General features: G+C 44.9%; 3 non-coding genes across 3 annotated transcripts; all 3 read left to right on the top strand.

Annotated features, from left to right (window-relative positions):
• The first annotated feature begins 1579 nt into the window (after positions 1-1579).
• On the top strand, positions 1580-1698 carry LOC144901063 (5S ribosomal RNA). The gene has a single exon (XR_013629249.1). It is a non-coding gene; the product is annotated as a 5S ribosomal RNA (ribosomal RNA).
• Positions 1699-3794: 2096 nt separating this feature from the next.
• Positions 3795-3868, top strand: trnat-agu (transfer RNA threonine (anticodon AGU)). Its single transcript has one exon. It is a non-coding gene; the product is annotated as a tRNA-Thr (tRNA).
• Positions 3869-5942: 2074 nt separating this feature from the next.
• On the top strand, positions 5943-6024 carry trnas-uga (transfer RNA serine (anticodon UGA)). The gene has a single exon. It is a non-coding gene; the product is annotated as a tRNA-Ser (tRNA).
• Positions 6025-23721: the final 17697 nt, after the last annotated feature.

Consider the following 23721-nt stretch of genomic DNA (forward strand, 5'->3'; position numbering starts at 1 on the left):
AGGAAGCAATCAGTCAATGTGGGGGGTGCGGAGAGAGTGGTATATACATGAAAATGAAAAAATGAAGGTTGAATGGAGTGAGTGAGTTTTACAAAGAGGTGTTGAGTGCATGGGGGGAGTTTGTAAAGAACATAAGCTATGAATGTCAAAATCTAAAACAAGTATGGGAACAACCTCTCTTCTTAAATCCAAAAATCACAAGCGACGGAAGAATGATGGACTATATGCTGATAAGGAGGGCAGGTATAAGGAAAGTTAGAGATATAGTGTATGAATATGTACCTGGTTTCATGTCAGCACAGGTGATGGTGGATGAAGTGAAATTGGGGGAGGGGTGATATTGGGGTGGGAGAGGTGGAAAAAGTGATGGGCAAAATTAAAGATGGGATGCCGAGGGAGTGGAGAATGATGATTGAAAGAGGGCATAAGGTGGGGAAAGACTGTGAGCTGGAACTCTATGTGGGAGAAGGGAAAAGTAAGAAAAGACTGGAGAATGTAAAAACTAAGATAGTGTATGCATATTTTAAAGGAGATAATGTTAGAAGGCCGGCATCGGAAAGAGTGTGGGAAAAAGCAATAGAAGGAATGGATGTAAAGAAAATATGGGAAATATGAGAGTGAAATGGAACACTAGTGAATGTGAGCACATGGACTTATGTTAAGACACAATAGAATATTCAATAATCTAATTATAAGCAATTTTGATGAGAATGTAAGCAAAGAATGTGAAGTATGTGAAAAGAAGGTAGAAACATTTATGCATGAGTTCATAGAATGTGAAGGGTTAACAACATATTTTGACAAAATGAGAAGGCTCATAACGAGTTGTTGGGGAGGAAGATTCGTAAGGGAAATGGACTGGAAAGAACTGTGGTTATTTGGTGTAAATAAAAGGGTGGGAGAATGTAATGCAAATCTGTTAAACTATACATTGAGCCATGCAAGATATGCTGTTAAAGTACGAAGAAATATGATTCACTATGACAGTGGAGTCTAGTTTGCCCTGCTGTCAGGTTCAAACTCCTGTGACACTTATTACAGAAGAGACAGACAACAATATTCAAAGTTTCTCGCAGCGAGGAGAATGAAACAACATACCCAGTGACATGCCGCTCCACTCTGAGTATGCCATTCATGCACCTCTCTTTTTATTTTCTTTAGGAGGTCCCTAATACATGGTTGTGCAACTCTAAGGGGAGGGGGAAGCAAGCAGTTGCACAAGCTGTACTTGTTGTCTATGTGTGTGTGTGTATGTGAGAATAATTACTTTTTGTGCATGTGTTCTTATCTCGGCACATTTTGTATGATGAAACTTCTTCAAGGTTGCTGCTGGCATTTCCAGGCACCTGCAAGATTAGTGGTGTTGGGAGTAGCTGGTCAGCGCCTGGGAATGCTGCTTCAAAGCACTCAAGACTATTGTCTATTGTCTAAGCAAACGAATATAAGGGTGATAACTTAACACTATAATGATTGACTTTACATTTTATTCTATCATTAACTAGCGCTATAATAATTGTATTTACATTTTATTCTAACACCTGCGTCGCCTTCAAATAGGATCTTTTCAGTTTACCTGGCAGCTTACGGCCATACTACCCTGAAAACGCCCGATCTCGTCCGATCTTGGATGCTAAGCAGGGGCGGGCCTGGTTCGTACTTGGATGGGAGACCGCCTGGGAATACCAGGTGCTGTAAGCTTTTTATGGTTTCTGCTCTTGCCTGACAGCAGAGGGCGCTGTTTGACTTTTTGCTGGAGTCTAGTTTGGCCTGTGTCGCCTTCAAATAGGATCTTTTCAGTTGACCTGGCAGCTTACGGCCATACTACCCTGAAAACGTCCGATCTCGGAAACTAAGCAGGGGCGGGCCTGGTTAGTACTTGGATGGAATACAACGACAATACAAGGGAATACAAGGGCAACAGGACAATCCCTTGGTGCTTCATGGAAACAATGTGAGGTGCCTGGCTTTTAACTAGAAGTGGAAAGACTTGTGTAGCCCCTCACACAAACCATGTGTCTTCCTCCCAGGCATATGTTGCCAGCTGATCCTTGACATCAGCAAAATTTTGGTTCTAGGACAATGGGGTCACCTGCCCCCATTGGTCTTTTCCGAGCAGTCACGGTGGCCGTTGGACTTGAAATCCAATGGGGTTTCCCCGCACAGGTTCGAATCCTGTCTGTGACGCTTTGGTTGGGCATTTGTTGCCGCCATGCTGTTTACCTTGTGGTGGAGTACTGTTGGTTATGAGGGCCGGGGTGTTGTCCTTTCACGGTCCGCATTCTCTCCACTGGTGGTCTAAATTTTGGGTAGAGGATAATGGGGTCCACTTCCCCATTGATCTGCTTCTTGCAGTCTTGGTGGCCAAGAGGTTTGTTGCCACTCTGCTTTGACATGCTGTTTTCTTAACCGAGGGTGTTTCACAGGTGGGTGGGTGGTGTGATGTTGGGTATGGGGGCCAGTGGGTTGTCGCCGTTTTTTTGTTTCTGGAGCACATAAAGAAGAGTGGCCAGTATGGGGGTCGAACCCATGACCTTGGCGTTACTAGCACCACACGCTGACCAACTGAGCTAACCGGGATAGCAGCAGAGAGCTGCTGGAATGACAAGGCGCTATGAAACGCGTATCGGGCGAGCCTCAGCGTCTGGGTCTCATCCCGAGCGGCCAGCTCATCTTGCACTATTGTCTGAGGCTCGCCCGATATGCGCTCCGCAGCGCCTTGTCATTCCAGCCGCTCTCTGTCGCTATCCATTCAACTCGACAACCGGCTGCGGGAGCGCAGCGCACAGCGGAGGGCGGAGCCTCTCCGACCCACACGTCGGCTCTAAATCTCACCTCCTGGGGCTTTTCTGGCACCACTCCTCCCTCCCTGCTCCAGCAGCGGAGCGCCGTCTGATGACGTCGGAAGTGTCGTCCCCATGCAACTGGGACGCCTTTCGTCAGCGGAGAGGAGTCACCGTCTACGCCTGTGGCTGTGCCTGTACTGTGGGAGTCCTACACACAATTTTCCCGCTGTCCAGTTCGCCCAGCACGCCAACGCTCTTCCTCCACCAGGGATATTTCCCAGCTGCTGGCACTGCCCGCTCCAACCACACCGGCTGCGTCCATCCGCTTTGGTGGGCCGACTTCAGGTGGAAGGTACGATATCCTGGGCGGGGGAAGCTTCTCCTACCACAACATTAATTGACTCTGGGGCAGACGAGAACTTCATTGATAGTGGACTGGTCAGTTCTCTTAACAATCTTAACTTATGCCCTCTCGCTCAGCTCTGTTAGTACTCGGCCTCCCCTGGCATCCCGTGCGTGTGTTGTGATGTTTTGTCATTCAGCGCCACTTTGCAGAGGCACATCGACTCGACAATTTAATTTGTTCTCCGATAGTCTTTCCCAACGTGGTTCAGTGGTAGAATTCTTGCTTGCCAAGCGGAAGGCCCGGGTCCGATTCCCGGCCAATGCAGTATATCTCACCTTATACCTTTCTTTAGAGCTCATGTTGAAAAAGTACAAAGGCTCTTTTCCTGCGAAAGGGCAGAATTCAGAATGACACCTGAAACGTAACAGACCGGACCACCCGAGAGTTAAGGTTGACAGCACTTAGTGAAACCTTACTGCAGTCATGCTGTTGTAGTCTCTGTCGCGCAATTGGTAGCACGTTTGGCTGTTAACTGAGAGGTTGGTGGTTCGAGCCCACCCAGGGACTCTCAATTCACACATGTGTAGGACTTTGGACTCCCTCCCTTGTATGAGCATTTTTCCCTATTGGCGAACTGTTTTTGTGTTGGTGCCAGATGCACTGCTGGCACTGTGGCTAAGCTGGTCAAAGTGCCTGTCTAGTAAACAGGAGATCCTGGGTTCAAATCCCAGCAGTGCCTGGGTGCTTGGTCAGTGAAACTTTGGTAGCTGATTTCTGAACCATGTACTTATTTTTGTCACTTGCCCTTCAAGAACGAATTGACATTGTATCCAGAGCTGACATGATTGTTGTGGATCCCATTACGCCAGAATGTGCTTGAATCCAAAGAGTATGACATTGTGATGTGTTGTCATTCAGCGCCACTTTGCAGAGGCTCATCCACTTGACAGTTGATTTTTTTTCTCTTACAGTGTGTCCCCACGTGGCATTGGTGGTTCAGTGGTAGAATTCTCACTTGCCGGGGGCCGCACGCGTGTTGTTAACATTTGCTGCCAGCCAATCAGGATGCGACACAGACGTCAGACAAGCAAAGAGACTCGCCTGCCACGCGGGCATCTATCAGGGATGGCAACTGAATTAAGAATCAATGCCAGAAACCTGCCACAGGATTTCAGATAAGGTTTTGATGCAGAGTGGTCATGATGCCTCTGAAGTTTACCAAAGCAGACCTGACTTAAGGTGACTACACTTCCAAAGTTCCCAGTGATGACTGAACCTCTCGCTCCTTGTGTTCCCCGAGAAACTCGGTCACCTGTGGAATTGACGTACTCCAGCAAAGGAACCAAAATAGTTATGAGACTGAACCTTCTCTGTCAACGCTGTGATGGCAGGGGAATTAGCTCAAATGGTCCAGCGCTCGCTTTGCATTCGAGAGGGAGCGGGATCGATGCCCACATTCTCCAAGAAGTCAAGTGCTTTTTCATAGAAGAGATGTTGGGATCGGAAATGAGTCCAGGATCTGTCCCTCAGCATCAGACAAATACCCCAAACCTAATCCTGGCTACGTTCTCTGGACTAGTCTCTTGTCATGTAATAGTGAATAAACCCAGTCCTTGATTTATTGTTCCCAAGTACCAAACACTAATCTGAGCCCCAATTTCTATGCCAAATACAGTATTGGTCTAACCCTAAACCCAGTCCTAACTCCCTTCTCCAGTTGAGCACCTTATCTTCTTGTGTAGTACTTGCCAGAAACTCAAGTCTATCATTTTTTGACGGGTTTTATTCGTATTTATGTCGTCAGTCGCTTCAGAATGACAGCAGTTGGCAGATAGCGCTTATGAATGACCCGAACCGTTCGACCGAGGACCAAGACAAATCCCATCTCCACTCAAAACCTGTCCAAATGTCAGTTACCTGACTGGGAGCACCCATATCTTTTTATTAATAAAATAAATTTGATTAGAGATCAGATGATAGATGTTGATGGTAGACTGTCAGATTCTATAATAAAGAACAATATTGTGTAGGATAAACTGAAACACAGAAGCTTTGCTTGAAAATATTAGCTTTTGCAAAAGCGCCAGCCAGGATTATAGATTAAGAGATGACGGAATGCTTTTATGTTAAAAGGAATCAAGTCAAACCCCATCAACTGGTAAGCAGGGGCCCGTAAGAGAAGACACTGTATACTGTTGTGATTTTTTGACATACATGTCTAGTAAACAGGAGATCCTGGGTTCAAATCCCAGCAGTGCCTTCTCTGTGTTTCAGCAGCTCCTATGCTGTTATATAAATATTGATCTTGTTCTGTTGAATAAATACCCATCATTTCTGATGTCATATGTAGTATAAATGTCACATGTACTGCAATGCTCCCTACAAAGACAGTACCCTTGTCTATTTGGAATTTGCAGGTTTAAGAAATCAGACCACATTAGCCAAATATCTTCTGGACAAAAGAGTGGTCAGACAAGACAAAGTTTGAGCCAGTCACCTGAACATTAGACTTTTGATCTGAGTGTCCGGGATTCAAGTCCCTGTTCAGGTGACCAGTGATAGGGTCTGAGGTCCACTTGCAAACGCCTCTTTTTTGCCCACAAAATACAAGGGCAACAGGACAATCTTTTGGTACTTTATTGAAACGATGTGAGGTGCCTGGCTTTTAACTAGAAGTGGAAAGACTTGTGTAGCCCCTCACACAAACCATGTGTCTTCCTCCCATGCACATGTTGCCAGCTGATCCTTGACATCAGCAAAATTTTGGTTCTAGGACAATGGGGTCACCTGCCCCCACTGGTCTTTTCCAAGCAGTCACGGTGGCCAAGAGGTTAAGGCGTTGGACTTGAAATCCAATGGGCTTTCCCCGCACAGGTTTGAATCCTGTCTGTGACGCTTTGGTTGGGCATTTGTTGCCGTCATGCTGTTTACCTTGTGGTGGAGTACTCTTGGTTATGAGGGCCGGGGTGTTGTCTTTTCGCGGTCCGCATTCTCTCCACTGGTGGTCTAAATTTTGGGTAGAGGATAATGGGGTCCACTGTCCCCATTGATCTGCTTCTTGCAGTCTCGGTGGCCGAGAGGTTTGTTGCCACTCTGTTTTTGACATGCTGTTTTCAACGGCCTTGTCGAGGGTGTTTCACAGGTGAGTGGTGTGATGTTGGATATGGGGGCCAGTGGGTTGTAGCCGGACCTGATGGCATCCCTGGTCGTGTTCTCAGACCATGTGCTGGTGAGCTGGCGGGGGTCCTGATGGACTTATTCAACCTTTCCTTGGCCCAGGCCACTGTCCCAACCTGCTTCAAAACCACTACCATCGTGCCAATACCAAAACACTCCGCCCCAACGTGCCCCAACCCCCATTATCTCCAAGTGCTTGGAGCAGCTAGTCCTTGCACATCTCAAATCCTGCCTTCCCCCCACCCTGGACCCCCATCAATTTGCCTACCGTAAGAACAGGAGTACAGAGGAGGCCGTCTCCACAGCACTGCACTCTGTCCTCTCACACTTGGACAATAAGGACACATGCCAGAATGCTCTTCATAGACTTCAGTTCAGCATTCAATACAGTCATCCCCTCCAAGCTAGTAGCCAAACTCACAGACCTGGGCATCACAGCTCCTGTCTGCAACTGGTTACTGGACTTTCTAACCAACAGGCCGCAACATGTCCGGCTGGACCACCACTGCTCCTCCACCCTCACCATAAACACCGGAGTACCACAAGGCTGTGTTTTAAGTCCATTCCTCTACTCTCTCTTCACCCACGACTGCAAACCCAAACATGGCTCCAATACCATCATTAAGTTTGCAGACAACACTACAGTGATTGGCCTCATCAACAACAACGATGAGTCTGCCTATAGGGAGGAGGTGGACTACCTGGCTGCGTGGTGCGAGGACAACAACCTACGACTCAACACAACAAAAACAAAAGAACTCATTGTGGACTTCAGGAAGAATGCTGCCATGCATCCACCAATCTACATCAACGGTGAGACAGTGGAGCGTGTGGCCAGCTTCAAATTCTTGGGGACCCACATCTCACAGGACCTCTCCTGGACAACCAACTGCTCCAGCCTGGTCAAAAAGGCTCACCAGCGCCTCTTCTTCCTGAGGACCCTGAAGAAGAACCACTTCTCTTCAGACATCCTGGTGAACTTCTACAGATGCACAATCGAGAGTATCCTAACCAGTTGCATCACAGCCTGGTATGGGAACTGCTCTGTCGCGGACCGGAAGGCATTGCAAAGAGTAGTCAAATCTGCCCAACACATTGCTGGAGCCCCACTTCCTGCCATCGGGGACATCTACAGGAAGCGTTGTCTCAGGAGGGCATCACAAATTGCCAAAGACTCACACCACCCAGCGCACAGACTGTTTGCCCTCCTACCCTCAGGGAGGCGCTATAGGAGTTTACGGACACGAACCACCAGGTTCAGGAACAGCTTTTTCCCAACAGCTGTCTCCCTGTTGAACTCTGCCCCCCACTGACCAGCCCTTCCACTACTTACATCTCCCCCGCTGATCTATGCCCTCCCCCATCACTTCATTGCACTACTTCATTGCACTATTGTACAGATTGCACTATTGTACATATTACTGTAATATTCTTTGCATTCATACATCATACTGTTTATAATGTATATAATCTGAAATAGCCATACTCTAATCACTCCATTGCAATACTGTATATATTACTGTTATTATATATATGTTATTATATATTGTCACATCCATACTGTTTATAATCTGTATCGTTATATTTGTCCAAATAACTGTCGCTAATGCACATAATAGGTATACGCGGTCAGAAATAGCAAACAATAGCGCCACAAACCCACGTAGAGAAACGTGAAAGCAATTTAAACACTATACAGAACAGTTCAAAGACTAAATATTTAAACAGGACAGTTCAAAGACTAAATATTTTTCTGTAGCCTGAGATACAAAAGACAATATTTTTTTACTGTAGTTTATCGTGTTTTTTGTCGCGTTGTCTCGTCGCTCGCTCGGAAAAAGCAATTGTGCTGTATTACTTGAAGTTCAGGATGTATGTGGAGCAGAAGTGGCCACAGCGCCACTCCTGGACAAATGTATATTACATCCATATAGTGGGGATGAACGCCACAGCGCCACCCCTGGACAAAAGTATATTACATTCATAGTGGCCTTTCGCTATCATTGGAAATGAATGGGGAATGTTTAGCTTGTTTCAGCTGAATTATCGCCGCCGGCAGTGCAGGAGACCCGGGTCCGATTCCCGGCCAATGCAACAGGGCTGTTTTTATACCGTTCATCGGTTGTCGTGTTGAAAAAAGTGCAAAGACCCTTTTCGGGACCAACACATGACCTCTGAATTCGATCAGAAAAGTCACACCTATCCCCTGAGACTTGATTATCTCAAAAATTCTGTCAAACGTGGCATTCTCATCCACAGCGTGTGTGAGCCTGCAACCTCAATGAGACGTCGTTGAACGCTCGGCCGTACTCACTCGCCCTAAAACAACAAGACCTTCAATAGCTCAGTTGGAAGAGCGGATGACTATAGTGGTTCAAGCTTGCATCCTTAGGTCCCAATTTCAAGTCCGGCTCGAAGGACAAGCCGTTTGCTTATGTTATGTCTGCCAGGAAAGAATGGCAATACCGTCTACCGTCATTTTGCATTGCATTTCAACGGCATAATCTGTGAGATTCTATTTCAATGCCAAGTTGTTGTGGCCGAGTGGTTAAGGCGATGAGGAGAATGCGTTGACAAGTCTCTGGTTGTCTGGTTATTAACAAAACTGGCAAACATTCAATTTCCATGTGGCCGAGTGGTTAAGGTGATGGATTTGAAATCCATTGGGGGTTCCACGCTCAGGTTCAAATCCTGCCAACAACATGCGCTTGTGTTGTCAAGACACCTGCCTACAGCCAACTATTAGACAAGCACAAAAACAATATTCGAGCAACCTGGGGCATTCTAAGTAGTATTATCAGGAAAAGTAACAAGAAGACAGACTACCCTAATTATTTCATGGTGGGAAACACCTATAATGATGATATGAATGAGACAGTTGAAAAGTTCAATAACTACTTGGTCAATATTGGTCCCAAACTCATCAAGTTGTTTGTCGCTGCTTGCTCCGTCTGTGCCCACAATAAAGCATCCCATCGCCCTTCTGCAGGACTGTTACGGCCCCTGCCCATCTCACTGCGGCCATGGTCTGGCATATCCCCGGACTTTGTCACTGCCCTTCCCCGCTCCCCGCAGTTGCCACTCAATGAAACACGACGATGTGTCCAAAGTGGGAGCAGATTGACAATTGTCCAACTTGACAAAGTTGTGTCCTTTGTAGGGAGAATTGTAGTTCACATAACATGTTCCAGAAATAATGGGCTTTTCTTCAACAAAACAAGAAATGGGGGTTCATTCAAGGGAGAAAATAAATTGTTTACAGAAACAACACAAAAATATGATGGCTCAGACAAACAACAAAAATAGACAAATCTAGAAGAAAATAATGCAAAAATGCAGGCACATGTTACCAATAATGTAACCCTGTACCACTTCTACTCTCTCATCAACACAACAGCAACTACTCTCATATGCTCTTCTCTCACACTGTTAGAATAAAATGTAGATACAAGTATTAATTTGCTAGTTATCACCCTTATATCCATTTGCTTAGACAATAGAAAGTGTTTGAATGTGCTGAAGAAGGAATGTTCCCATGACCCTGATCAGAGACCCCCCAGTGACCCCCAGGTCCTGGAGGTGCCTGGATGCACCAACAGCGACTCTGCAGATGCTCATGTTAATCCTGCAAGAATGTGTCAAGATAAAGAACGCATAAAACATTACAAGTAATTGCTCTCACATACACACACACACATAGACAAACAAACTGCCTTCTCCACCCCCCTTTAGAGTTGCACGACCATGTAGTAGGGACCCCCGAAAGAGAATAAAATGGGAGGAGTGTGAACTGCATATTCAGAGTGGAGCGGCATGTCACTGGGTATGTAGTTTCACTCTCCTCGCTGCGAGAAACTTTGAATATTGTTGTCTGTCTCTTCTGTATTTCTGTATTTCTGTATTTAAGTGTTTTTACAAGTGTCACAGGAGTTTGAACCTGACATTTACTTGGTCCTTCGAGCCGGATCCAAAGATACCTGAGGAGTCCAGTTGTGGAGCGGACAAGACAGAAAGACCGTGGCCACGGCAGACAAAACCCTTTGATGGGCTGTCTTCTCAGCTCAACAACTGGAAGCTGAAGGTTGACGGGATACCGATGGAAGAGAAGACAACAAACAGTAAGACACTTTTGATCAGAGTGTGTGTGTGAGTGAAAGGGTGTCATCCCTTTGTGTTAAAGCAGGGGTGGGCAGACTGAGACCTGGGGTCCACATGCAGCCTGCTAAGGGTTTTTGACCCCTAGAACTGAGTGCGGCCCGCGAGTCAATAAGGTTTGTCACCCGGTGCTATAAGCCTTGTGTATACTAGTCGCTGGCAAGCAAAGAGACGGACTTGACAGTCTTCTGTAGGAAGACGAGCTGGCAGTCTTGTGTAATAAGATGGACCCACAGTGTTACGGAGTTGGCGGTCTTTCACATTAAGACAGAGTTGGCAGTTTTTTGTAAGAAGACGGAGTTGGCAGTCAAAATAGGCTAGAAAAGGAGTGCCTCCGCGGTGAAAGGCCTTTTCAGGGTTTGAATGTGAAAACGTTTTCAAAGTACGAATGAGTGTGTGAATGGGAGATTTTGTCACTAGACAGGTCTTCATATTAAAGGGTGAGAAAAAGAGTTAGTCTTTGAGGAAGCAGAGACAAGAATTCTCCGCCCTCACCGGGGTAGAAGCTTGAGAATTACCTCAAAGAAAAGTTCATTACTCTCTCACTGACAAACAACCCTGTTGTTAGTTTTCCCTAGGAAGCTCATCACAACAGGGACCAAATTATTCCCAAGATGGGAAATAAATGTGGAAATCCACAAGTCAAAAGGGAGGAACTAAAGTGCAAGGATTGGTGTTACGTGTTTCAGCACCAACCAACCAAAATAAAACATCTAGAAATATGGATTAACGAGTATGGTTTTGACGGACAATTATCGATCCCTAAATTAATAAAATTGCAACAGGATATTGCAAAAAGGAACAAGAATCAAACCAAAAAAATGCAAAAGGAAGGGTATGATGATCTGTCATATTGGAAGGAGTTGGCAGAAAAAAGACAGAAAGGCCAGGCTAAAATGAAGAAAGAAAGGAAGGCGAGAGAAAGAGCAGAAAGTGAAGGTTGTAAAAAGGAAGAGTTATACAAGATAGTAAGGGAAGTTTTACTTCAGGAGTATCAAAAAGATGAAGGAAAGGTAAGTGAGGAGAAAGACTCAGACACATTTTTTACACGAAAGGAAGGTAACGAAAGTAGGGTTATGCCAACCAAAGGAGTGAGCAATAGTAGTCAAAATGATGGTGTAGTAAGTGGACAATCACGAGTGTATCCACAGTTCCCTAAACCCCCACATTATGACAACCACGATGTCAGACCATCAGTGCCATACCCACCACAAACAAGAGCTAAACCTTTTTCTGTGGGGTGGTCAAAACAGATGGGAGAAGTATTTTCTCCTAAATCACCACCTAGGGTTTCACCGGAAACCGATGCGTTTCCAATGATAGCGGTACCAAACCCTAATGTAGTCGCGATACATTCAAATCCTGGCATAAAAGGGTGGGTTGATAAACATTTCATTGGAATGCCCACAACAACTATGGCAGACTATATCACATACGCGCAGCATGCAGAAAAGGTGTTAAGTAACAAAAATAAGATGCAAAAAATAGACACCTTTGTTACAGACAACAGAGAAATCCTCTTCCAAAGTCAAGGAAAATTCAGAGGAAAAGGTAGAGGAAGAGGTAGAGGAACAGAATGTACGAAGCTATCCCAACACTACTGGATGTTGGAATTGCGGTGAAGAAGGTCACTTCTCCCGTGATTGTGACAAAGGCCAGTTCAAAAGGAACCAAAAGCCATATTCAGCATGACTAGGCTTGTCTTAACAAATACAACTAGAAACAAATGATGAATAAGTAGTACAATTACAATTTACAAGAGATGTTTGCCTTTGAACATCCCCCGACCGGAAGTCACATTGGAAGTGAATGGTAATCCAATCAGATTTCTTTGTGACTCAGGAGCATGTAGAACAACTTGCAGAGATGAATTACATTCCAGATCTGCAGGCAATACATGGCTCAGGACAGCAGGAGGAAAATTTGACAATAGTGGTCAACTCCCTACCAATAACGTTGTGGTCTCTAGGTCCATCAGATGTAGGACTAATTAAAAGAGCCCAACCTGTACAAATTAAAGCTAAAAATGATTACAGACCATGTGTTAGGCAGTACCCAATAAAACCAGATGCATATGAAGGAATAAAACCAGTGATAGAAGAATTGTTGAAAGCTAAAGTCTTAGTAGAATGCGATGACTCACTATGTAACATCCTTATTTTTCCAGTGGGAAAAAGTACCACTCTCTGTGGGATGGAGAATGATACAGGACAAGTTGTAAATCAAGCTGTGGTGGCAAGAGCACCTTGTGTGCCTGACCCACACACATTGTTAAATTCTTTACCAACAGATGTCACATGGTTCACCATAGTAGACATCAGTAAGGCATTCTTCTCCATTCCAATAGAGAAAGAAGGTTTAGGTTTGCATTTACGTTTGCAGGAAAAATATACATACACACGCCTACCACAAGGATATTGTGAAAGCCCGACGATTTATTCACAAGCAATGATAACCATTATGTCTATGTTTAACCGCCAAATGAAAGCCAGATATTACTATATGTAGATGACATCCTACTAGCGTCACCAGATAGGAAGTCATGTGAGGAAGACACAATAGCCTTATTGCATCAATTAGCAAAAGAAGGCCATAAAAGTGGGTAAAACAAATGATGTCCTTTTTAGGATTCACTAATTAGATGTAGATGTTGGATTCCAACCTATGCACAAATAGTGTCACCATTAACAAACTTAATACAAATGACGTCACTCTTCTGGAATGAGGAGGCAGAAAAAGCATTCTGTGAAAACGAGTACTGGTAGGAAGTACAATTCTAGCACTGCATGATTACAGCAAAACATTAAACAAACAGTATATTATAAAAGTGTGAGGTGAGACTGAGGTCATGTACTCAGTCTTACTACAAGAGTATGGTGCAAGGGAACGACCAATACCATACTACTCTTCTAAGCTAGATGCAGTAGCATCATTCATTGTGTGCGGGCTGTAATATCAGCAACTATGGCCGTGGAAACAAGTGCAACCATTGTATTGTTCCAATCACTAGTACTGAAAGTACCTCATGCGGTTTCCACCCTGCTATTGCAGACTAGCATGACATTTTTGTCTCCTGCTAGACATCTGTCTTGCATGGCAACACTTTTGTCCCAACCACATTTGACACTTGAACGATGCACCACGCTCAACCCAGCTACCCTTCTACCACTCCCTGGAAAGCGAAACACAATGATTGTTATGAGCTAACAACACAAACTACAAAGTGGAGACCAGGCTTATTAGATCAGGCACTAACAAAAAGAGGAGATTTTTGTAGGTGTTTTCTCAAAGAAAAATGATTTGTGGAAAGAATAATAACCGTCTATGCAGTCACAGCGCTTACAGAAGCATGCAAATTAATGAAAGGTCAAAAGGTGACAAATTATACCGATAGCCAATATGTATATTGAACAGTACATACCTTTGCACAATACTGGAAAAACAGAGGTATGATAACTTAAACAGGAAAACCAGTAACTCATGCAGGATTGTTAACAGCATTACTAGAAGTAGTGCAATTACCAGAACGAATTGCTGTACGTAAATGCATGGCACATACAAATAATACTGATCCGATATCCTTAGGAAATGCGTTCACTGACAAAATGGCAAAACAAGCGGCACTAAAGGAACTGAACCATCTTAGACTGAAAAAATTACAAGTGGACTTTGAGATATTGGCAGAGATGCAACAACAAAGTCCAAAACAGGAAATTGACCACTGGCTTAGGAATAAAGCAACCCTGGACAAAAATGTTTATATGTCGACAGATAAGAAACCAATCTTGCCAAAAAAGTGTAAAAGTGGGCTGATATTTTGAGCCATGGTGTTACACATGTCTCAACAGGGGGGATGTGTCACACACCCACTTTAATTCGTATTAAAAAAAAAATCGTATTCAAAAAAATTTTTTAAAGCATTTTTAACGTGTGCAAAACACAACGTCCAGGACAACTTGTGACCGAGGCATGGCCAATTTCCGAAACCACAATATTAATTTCAAGTAATACACATGGACTTTATTGCGCTAAATAAAAGTGAAGGAAAGTCAGCCCTGATTCTTGCATCCCAGAGCTGTTGTAGATTGGCCTCAGATGGGATGGAGTAGGGATTATGTGTATGAGATGGACCAGGATCCTGTTCTTGAACCAGATACTTGCTCCTTCACCCCATTATCTTTATTACCTCCTGAGTTTAGTTTTCCAGTGAGTGAATGGCCATAAATGCCTGAGACCATTCAGGGAAGAAACAAAGTATCCAAGGACACAATGTTTAGATCTTGTTAAATTACACAAAAACATAACGGCACAAATGGTTTAAGTCCATATGAAACATTGTTTGGTAAACCTTATAGGTTGACACAGTTCGAAAATGTGTAGGAAACTGATGAAGATTCCACTTTGATAGAAGACATGAGACTGACACCAGGAGACTGAGTGTTGAGTAAAAGTGGAACAAGAAAACACTGGCACTCTCCCAAGTGGGAAGGGCCTTATCAAGTACTGTTAACAACACCAACAGCATTAAGAATTGTAGAAAGAAACACTTGGATACATCAAGCCCATTGTAAAGTAGTCATTGTTCGGGAGTCTGACGAGGAAGGTAAAGACCAGTCTGTGATGCAGGGGACTTCAGAGTCCTAGACTCTGAGGCATCGTGCTGAGCAGTGAAGATTATAGCACATACCCTTGGCCAGAAAACCGAACAATGCATCCTAGTTCTAAGATCACTATTGTAACAGGATTGGTATTCCTAACAAGTTGCAGTGTCTTCGTCTTTCCCATACAGTGCCTCAGTGTCTCGGAGTGGACCATGATCTTGATCGCACACCTCCACCCTTGCTCTGCCAACAACCTGACAACAACATCCTGATTCAACAACAGCATGCATGAGTCCTCTCATCTCATCAACCATGCCATAGTGTCCAGTTTTATCTTCACCATGACCTGAAGAAGATCCATCACATGAACTGTGCTCTGACAGCAAACGATCACCTCCAGACATGCATTGTGACTCACTTTCCAAGACTACCGAAGAGTTCAGAGGATGTTTGCTGACATGGTGTTTATGGTGACGACAATCACATCACCAGCCACTAAAGTGGAATGTGGCCGACTCAGAACTGGACAGGATCACACCTGTGATGCAAGGACAAGCCAAGCACCAGAATCTAGAAGTGGCAACAAATGGCCACCTGCAAGGAGGACATCCAGAGGAGAGACTGGAACAGCAATATGACCCTGGCATGTGCAGCAAAAGAGACTTTGGACCAAAGACTTGATGGAGGACTTTCTTAACAAGCAAGGTGGAAGGAAGCAAGGAGGTGGGGTGTGATGAGATCATGCCTACTCTGACTCATCTGATTCCAAGGATGACAATGAAGTTGACAGTAACGCACGCACACACACACACACACACACGAACACACACATACACACACACAAACAGTACAAGAGAGCAGACGTGTGGTGTTGATGTAGAGACAAATACAACTATGACATCGTATATAACATGAGCGGAACATGTGCAGTAGTGACATAACTGATTCCAGTATATTTACCCTATGAGTGTTGACATGTTACTAAATGCAATCTTTGAAGCAGATGAACATCACTCCCAAACTACTTCCAAACGAAAAGGGAGGTTCCAGACACCGACTAGATGACGCAAGACAATCCCACTTACATCGATGCCATCAGCGTGCCACGAGGGGTACGACCAGAAAAAGACTAGTAAATCAGATTGCATCAGGTTTGGAGGAAGGTATTATCCCATGGATAAGTTAACATAAATGTGGATAGGATTAACTACGTCCACTATGACATACAAAAGCTTGGGAACCACACCCAGGCCGGACTCCCAGCAATTGGAGAAAAACTTCATGCCACGTCACTCATGGACTTCCAGAATCGCATCGCCTTGGATGGACTGCTGGCACATCAGCAAGGAGTGTGCGCCATGTTTGGCGACCAATGTTGCATGTCCATCCCCAACAATACAGATTCCACAGGAATACTGATGCGTGCGATCTCTGGCTTAGAGGCGCTAAACACCAAGATGAAGGAACACTCTGGTGTTGACACTGAGGTGTTTGGTGACTGGTGGAGAGCATTTTGGAGACAATGGTCTCCTTACGTGATGTCCGTGCTTATTGCACTCGCTGTTGCCCTTCTTTTGTGTGCCTTATGTGGATGTTGTATCCTATCTTGACATGGACTGTGAATTTAACCATGGCACTAGTACAACAAGGTAAATGAAATGTACCCCCTACTGGTGGCAGGTGGCAGCGATGACAGTGATGATGACTAGGACAGCCATTATAGATATGCTCCTGACGTGTTTCTGACTTGTACTTTGACTCAGATGACGAGAACACTTCCGTTTAAATGTAAGCATATTTTCTGACAATAGAGCGAGGAAAAACCGAGAGGAGACCCAAGGAACAACAGCAAACAGATAAAAGTATGATAAACAGGAGGGAAATGTTAGAATAAAATGTAGATACAAGTATTAATTTGCTAGTTATCACCCTTATATCCATTTGCTTAGACAATAGAAAGTGTTTGAATGTGCTGAAGAAGGAATGTTCCCGTGACCCTGATCAGAGACCCCCCAGTGACCCCCAGGTCCTGGAGGTGCCTGGATGCACCAACAGCGACTCTGCAGATGCTCATGTTAATCCTGCAAGAATGTGTCAAGATAAAGAACGCATAAAACATTACAAGTAATTGCTCTCACATACACACACACACATAGACAAACAAATACAGCTCGTGCAACTGCCTTCTCCCCCCCTCCTTAGAGTTGCACGACCATGTAGTAGGGACCCCCGAAAGAGAATAAAAGGAGAGGAGTGTGAACTGCATATTCAGAGTGGAGCGGCATGTCACTGGGTATGTGTGTAACCCAGCCAAAGCTATTGTTTATGTTAATTAGTATAAAAAAACAAACAAAACAACAATGAAAGAGGTTTGTTTAAAAGTGTTAAAAGCCTTTAAAAGGTGTATTTGTATAAAACATAATCTGTATTTCATCATTAGTTTGAGGAGTTTTATTTTGTGTTGTTTTGTGTTAAAAAGCAGTGTTTTCTCTGTGTATTCTGTGACAGCATTTAAGGGGTTAACCCAGTGGGGACATAGTTGAGTGGAACACGAGCCCGGAGAAAAAGGAGGGAGGAAGAGGTAGCGACGTGGGGCGTGGCTAAGGTGAGGTGTGCGAACGAAAAGGGACAGAGGCAGTCTGTATTTTCTTGATAAGCAGCTTTTCAAAACTTGTGTGTTTGGGGTTTTTTAATGATTGTTTCCACGACAGTCAGTAGAAGAAGACCATCGGCACGTTAACGGAAGAAAGGAACCTCCACAAGGCGTTTCGGTATCGTTTATTGTGCAACAAGTTAGCGCATGCTAACAGCTCTGCAGGCGTAGTCTAGAGGCTGTTCGCAACAAGTGAGCCGAGTGTGCTAGACTAGTTTAACTTCTCCAGTTAGACCTTGAGTGGGGTAGTCTGTTCGTTTTCATCCAGAAGACACAAAGAGGACAACCCAGATAGAGCTAACGACCAAGGCTTCCCGGCTACCGTAGCTTTCTGACAACGAGGGATGCAAGACTGTGGCTGGACATAAACATCTGTGGATCTGCTGTGTTCCTGCACGTGAGTGACTGACATCGGAATATACAGAGACACGTTTCTTTTAATTTGCTTTCCAAGGAGTGAAGGGGCCGTATTGGTTTTGGGCCACAACGAACACTAGCAACGACCAGGCCTGCAACGTAAAGTGTGGGGTTAACAAGGTGTTTAGCTTTGCCGGCTTTGGGGGACAGTGTCTGAGTGTGAGTGTGTGAGTGGTGTGTTGTGGGCCCACAAATTAGTATAGGTGTCTATTAGCTCAAGTAACTGTAAGACCGGTGTTATTCCAGGTTGTAACTAAGGATGACATGTTATGTTATATTTTGGTAAAAACTATGTTCTTTTTTGACATTTGATATATTGCACAACTTTTGAATTAATTACTAAATAATAGATAATTATTTTTCGAGAAGTGGTGTTGTGTGAATTCATTTACTTACCTGTCTATTTCGTTTAGCACTAAGGACCTGCATACTTAAACAGTTAAAAGAAATTCAAAATAGTTAAAACTGAGTTGATCAGAATTAGATTAATTGATTTAAAAGAACCCAAAAGCCCTCTCCTCAGTCACATGACTACGAGGGGACGCTACATGTGGTTTCACTCTCCTCGCTGCGAGCAACTTTGAATATTGTTGTCTGTCTCTTCTGTATTTCTGTATTTCTGTATTTAAGTGTTTTTACAAGTGTCACAGGAGTTTGAACCTGACACACACGTTCCTCAATCTACTCTCCCCCTTTTTGGAGAGACACCTTCCCTTTAAATAGTCTCGCCCCTCCCTAGGGCGTACCCACTCAACAATAGGGGGGCAGCACCCTGTTTGCGACTTGGTTCAGTCCAATGTCACCTGACCACTACTTGCGCGGCAATTTCACTTCTTAGGGGGACCGTCCCGGAAGTAGTCCCTTCCGGTTTGCGTCAGCAGCAGGCTGCCCGTCTCGCAGTTCAATGAGGTGAGTCTTGCGTATGCATGGGATGGATTGTGAGTGGCGTGTGAACATCGAGTGTGCACCCTCGAATGTCAACACATGGGAAATATGTTGTCCGGACGCGGGGAGAAGTTTGTGTTTGGTTTACGTGCCAGCGTGCAGCGCGTACACCTTCATTGCCCCGTGGGCATGAGCAGTGTGATGTCTCATAGGGATGGAGGAGTCCTCTTCTCCATCACACGGCTTGAAAGGTTTAAAACCCAGCTGTGAAAGAAACACCTGAGCCATTCTCGGGCTCACCTTGATGCCTCTGCTTTTGGGCCAGGTTGTTGTGGATGAGTGGTTAAGGCGATAGACTGGAAATTCTTTGGGGTTTCCCCGTGCAGGTTCAAATCCTGCTGACAATGTACAGTTTTGGGGGCACTTGTGGTGTCAAGACACCTTAACAAAAAGGATCACGGATCATCCTAAATCCAACTCAGGAGTTGTGAGCTGGAAGGACCACAATGGGTCATCCTGAATATCACTAAATTGGCATGCAGTTCTCCTTGCAATTTAACCACTGGTCTTTTGGGGCAGTCATGGTGTAAAACCAGATTTCAACCAGTGCCTGCTGAGCGAAAAGAGCCTTAATCTGGCGTTTTAGACCACTCATCCACACAACCTAAAACGGTGCCCTGATCAGGAAAAAAACTGACTTTGCGAGGTTTGCTGACAACGGAGGACACTCAAAACGAGCCGCAAATAGCAGGGAACCAGCACTGGTGTCAGCAGAGTGGCGCAGAGGAAGCGTGCTGGGCCCAGAAGTCGATGGATCGAAACCATCCTCTGCTATGGCTACACTGTTTACGTGTCCTTTGACAAGGTTGTCTTTGTTCCTTTTAAAAATCTAAATCCAGCAGCCACCACCACAGACTTCAGGCCACCAGCAGCATGGACCCCACTGCCCGGAGACCGCTGAACGCCCCCTCAAGAGCAAGGTGGTGCTCGCAACCCAGGACAGACCAAGGGAGGTAGCGCCAACCGCACCCCAAGGGCAACCCCTAGTGTCAGCTGGTTCCAGCGGGACCTCCAGGGAGGCTAGGCAGACCAGACAAAACATCCTGCAGCCCAGGGCACCCCGAGCAAGCTGCCATGCCCCAACAGCCAGCGGCCAATCACGGGGGTAGGCAGAAGGCTTTCCGGTCCAGCCCACCACGCCTGTGTGTGTAACAATGGTATTGTGTAGATTGTGCAAATAAAAATAGGCCTGCACCAAGAACTGACCTGTGTGTGGTCTATGTGTGTGTGTTTCATCTGGAGTAATGGAGGGAAGCTGAGCAATGGTGGGCCCCATGCCTTCCCAGATCCCCCCCAGAACTGAGTGTCTAAGGTGTGGTTAAAATTGAAGGGTGACCAAGCCAGAGGAATACCAAGGACAAAGGGGCATCTGCAAGGAAACCCCGAACTGCCGGCACAACCAATTACAGGCACTTCATTGTCACCATTATGTGAGTCATCTGGCTCTCTTCTCACCTCTGCCACTTTTACTGTTGGATGTTGAGTTTTCAGGGGTTTGTGCAAATTATTTGTGGAGCCTGACTTAAAAGATTTTTTTAAATGACAAATACTGCATTTCACCTTGCTGCCTGCTGAGAGAGAAAAGTGCATCCAAATGCTGCTTCGTTTCTTCGTTCGGCTCATTTTGTCGATGACGAAGGACTGCGACTGACTCTCCTCCTCATTAACACTACTGCTGCTGTCGCTCTCCAAGGCAGGGGAAATTCACGTGTTTCTGTGTCATTGGATTTTTTTGTTTTTTTTACTGCGCTCCTCCCCATGTAACTGGGGGGTACGATTCCCAGCTGCGACTGCAACTTAGTTCTCAGTTCCCAGTTAATGAATGAACTGGTTAGTTCATGAATGTCACAACACTAGTCCAGAGTGCTATTCAAAGTGTCCTGAAGGTCCTGAAGTACACACTGTCTGAGTTGATAGAACTTCACTGATCCTGCTGTTTTGAGAATTGTGTTTTAAAACAAAAAAGATAAAAACAAGGTCTGAAAGGGCTCATCCGGGAATTGAACCCAAGACCTCTCAAACCCAAAGCGAGAATCATGCCCCAAACTTGTGAAAGGTCCCCAGTTCAAAACTGGGTGGAAACAAGGTCTCTACTTCCCTTTCATACTATCATAAATTAGCAGGGTGACATGGCAGTCACAGCAGAGGATGGTTTCAATCAATCGGTCTAATGCGCCAGATTAAGGCTTTTGCTAAGGAGGCACTGGTAAAAATCCCACAGCCGGCATTTTCCTGGGAAGGTCCATTATCCACAACTGGAATGATTTAGCAGCAAAGGACTGTCAGATTGTACAACACAGCTGAGCACTTAAAGAAGAAGATTAAGAGAGGTCTTGTTCTAGTGAGAAGGGGTTGCTTTACCCTACTGGTTGTTGCAATCATAATCCTGCTCAAGGTTCAACGTGAAATTGTGACATACAAAACAGGAAGTCCCCGTCGGCAAATCAAACAACAATCTTCCGTGTGACAAAATTGTTAAACTGTTATTACTTTATTAATTTTGTTTATTCTTAGATTGTTTATTTTTTTACTGTTTAACTAGTTCTGTCCCCTTTGCTGCTCTGCAATGTAAATTTCTCCACTGAGGTACGAATAAAGGTATATCTAATCTAATCTAATGAACTACAATTCTGAGAGTTGATGTGGTGTCAATTGGCCAAAGGGGAATTCAGAACAGGCTCGTGGCCCATGACCGTTTCTGTGGTAGCTGGAGACTTCAACCAGTGAAATCCATCCATTTTCTGTGCCGCTTATTCTCGTCAACGGACTGTATTCCCCACCCGTTACCAGCATGGGGACATTCCAACCCAAGATGAGAACAAACTGGACCAGGTACACAGCAACTTACGTGGCACAGACCCAGAGTCACACTGCCCCTACTTTTAGCCCAGACTGAGGTCCACTTTTGCAGCTGAACTAGCTCAGTTGGGAGAGCGTTAGACTGAAGATCTAAAGGTCCCTGGTTTAAGCTTTCAAGCTTTCAGCATAATCCTGATTTGCCTTGCGACTTGGCAAATAGTTTGGAAAAAGGACCTTAACTTCAAAATCCCGCCCATCCAGCCAACCTTGAGTCCACCAAGACATCAAGGTGAGCCTGAGGTTGGCTCAGGTGCCTTTATCACAGCTAGCTTTTAAACCCTTCAAGCCTCATTTCCAATTGTGATTTTTTGTTTTGTTGAAGAAAAGCCCATTATTTCTGGAACATGTTCAATGAACTACAATTCTCCCTCCAAAGGAGAAATCTTTGTCAATTTGGACAATTGTCAATCTGCCCCCACTTTGGACACATCATCGTGATTCATTGTTTGGCAACTGCTTTGTGACCTCACCAGTCCTCTTAACAGCCCATTCCCCATTGATCCCCATTCACGTGTAAAAGATCCCCGGTTCAAAACTGGGTGGAAACACGGCCGTTCAATTCGTACTTTTACAAAAACATGGGAACAAGGACATGTGCTTGATCTCTGAAGGTGTGTACACGAGCAACTGTCCCAGTTTGAACACACAATACATATTCCCCAGATGAGTGATTGGGTGCATCACTGGCCTGCACGGAGGGGCTCAGTAGGTAGGTAGTTTGTGTCAGGTTCAAACTCCTGTGACACTTGTAAAAACACTTAAATACAGAAATACAGAAGATACAGACAACAATATTCAAAGTTGCTCGCAGCGAGGAGAGTGAAACCACATACCCAGTGACATGCCGCTCCACTCTGAATTTGCAGTTCACACTCCTGTCCTTTTATTCTCTTTCGGGGGTCCCTACTACATGGTCGTGCAACTCTAAGGGGGGGAGAAGGCAGTTGCACGAGCTGTATTTGTTTGTCTATGTGTGTGTGTGTGTATGTGAGAGCAACTACTTTTAATGTTTTATGAGTTCTTATCTTGAAACATTCTTGCAGGATTAACATGAGCATCTCCAGGGTTGCTGTTGGGGCATCCAGGCACCTCCAGAACCTGGGGGTGACTGGGGGGGTCACTGATCAGGGTCACGGGAACATTCCTTCTTCAGCACATTCAAACACTTTCTATTGTCTAAGCAAATGGATATAAGGGTGATAACTAACAAAATAATACCTGTATCTACATTTTATTCTAACATTTTCCTCCTGTTTATCACACTTTTATCTGTTTGCTGTTGTTCCTTGGGTCTCCCCTCGAGTTTTCACCGAGCAGGTCATATTTGTCAGAAAATATGCTTACATTTAAACGGAAGTGTTCTCGTCACCTGAGTCAAAGTACTTGTCAGAAACAAGTCAGGAGCATATCTATAATGGCTGTCCTAGTCATCATCACTTTCATCGCTGCCACCTGCCACCAGTAGGGGGTACATTTCATTTACCTTGTTGTCTTTAGTGCCATGGTTAAATTCACAGTCCATGTGATTCTAATCTTCAAGATAGGGATACAACATCCACATAAGGCGCACAAAAAAAGGGCAACAGCGAGTGCAATAAGCACGGACATCAAGTAAGGAGACCATTGTCTCCAAAATGCTCTCCACCAGTCACCAAACATCTCAGTGTCAACACCAGAGTGTTCTTCATCTTGGTGTTTAGCGCCTCTAAGCCAGAGATCGCACGCATCAGCATTCCTGTGGAATCTGTATTGTTGGGGATGGACATGCAACATCGGTCGCCGAAC

The sequence above is a fragment of the Doryrhamphus excisus genome, linkage group LG1 (genome assembly GCF_037039965.1).
Source record: "Doryrhamphus excisus strain RoL-2023G ecotype Guam linkage group LG1, RoL_Dexc_Guam_v1.1, whole genome shotgun sequence".
NCBI lineage: Eukaryota > Metazoa > Chordata > Actinopteri > Syngnathiformes > Syngnathidae > Doryrhamphus > Doryrhamphus excisus.